The following is a 1,446-nucleotide window of genomic DNA, read 5'->3' on the forward strand; positions in this document are numbered from 1 at the left end:
ACTTCTCAAAAAACGATAAACAAAACTGCCGGCGGCGCGCAAAAGCACTCGTGCCCTTACCTAATGGTGAGTAAGGCCGCCCACCCCAAGCCCCAGAGGGAAAAAAAAACCTGGTATAATGACAACCATCGGTGATCAAAATAAACAGAAAAAAAACTCAGAAAACCCCTTTAACCAAGATAGGAAAAACTCCGCCTCCCATCCACGTCCGTTGAACCCCCTCTCAAGCAACAACAAGCCCCAGGGGCTAAGCGAAGGCCCCACAGGACTGCCACATACCCCCCTGCATAACACATTGTTCCAAAAAACAAGTATCGACAACACCGACCCAAGCCACCATCAACCTCATCCTTGGACCAATCTAACATGGGACGAGCGGGAGTGGCGAGCTTCCTAGAGCGGGCACACGCTGCGATAAGCGCTGTCGGTCCAGGATGTAACACCCGGTTACCTATACTGCGAAACGCCCTACCGCGACCGCTCTGCCTACCCTTCATGCCTCAGCTTCCATCGCGGGCACATGCACACGATCAGGTCTTACAGCCAAGCACGTGAGGTAAACCCGCATCTCGCCTCTAACCTCATGACAGAAATCAACAACCTACAAATTCCACACGCTCTCAAACTACAATACCCGCATGAGGAAATAAGAAAAACAGATCAACAGAGCCAGACGTGTACCCAGAGCTACTACGCCGCAACGAGAAAGAAAACCAACAGCGACCCACTGGCACATCACATACAGTCCCAGCTAAACCTTCCCAACAGCATCACAGGGTCTACAACCCATCCGACATGCACCCAAACACATTTCACAGGCTTGTGGCAGGCCTAGTCCTCCGCCCACAGACAACCTGCCAACCTGAAACGTCTACCAGTAACTGCAGCAACCGCACATAGTAACTCTAGCTCAGGAAACATCATGCAACAACCTCGATCTAACTCTGCCCAATGTCGACCCAGCGATCATCACAGGACCTAACAGATCAGCAACCATCACCAGTTCTTCCCAATGCACGTCCACGCAAATGTATATATGCCATCATCTGCCACATGCCTCGCATGTCATCGGCCAAACTGGACAGTCTCTATGGAAGAATAAATGGACACAAAACAGATACTTAGGAATGGCAATATACAACCTGTATGAGAACACTTTCAACCTCGCTGCACACTATAGCAGATTAAGTGGCCACCTGCAGCAAAAACTTCAGGACAAGACTGCCAAAGAGAAACTGGCTGAGCTTCAGTTCATCTGCAAATTTTGACACCATCAGCTCAGGATTAACAAAGACTGTGAATGGCTTGCCAGGCTACAAAACCAGTTACTCCTCCTTAGTTTCAACACCTTCAGTCAACTGCTAGAACAGGGCCTCATCCTCCCTGATTGAACTAACCTCGTTATTTCTAGCTTGCTTGCATATATATACCTGCCCCTGGAAATTT

The sequence above is a fragment of the Chelonoidis abingdonii genome, chromosome 1 (genome assembly GCF_003597395.2).
Source record: "Chelonoidis abingdonii isolate Lonesome George chromosome 1, CheloAbing_2.0, whole genome shotgun sequence".
NCBI classification, from domain to species: Eukaryota; Metazoa; Chordata; order Testudines; family Testudinidae; genus Chelonoidis; species Chelonoidis abingdonii.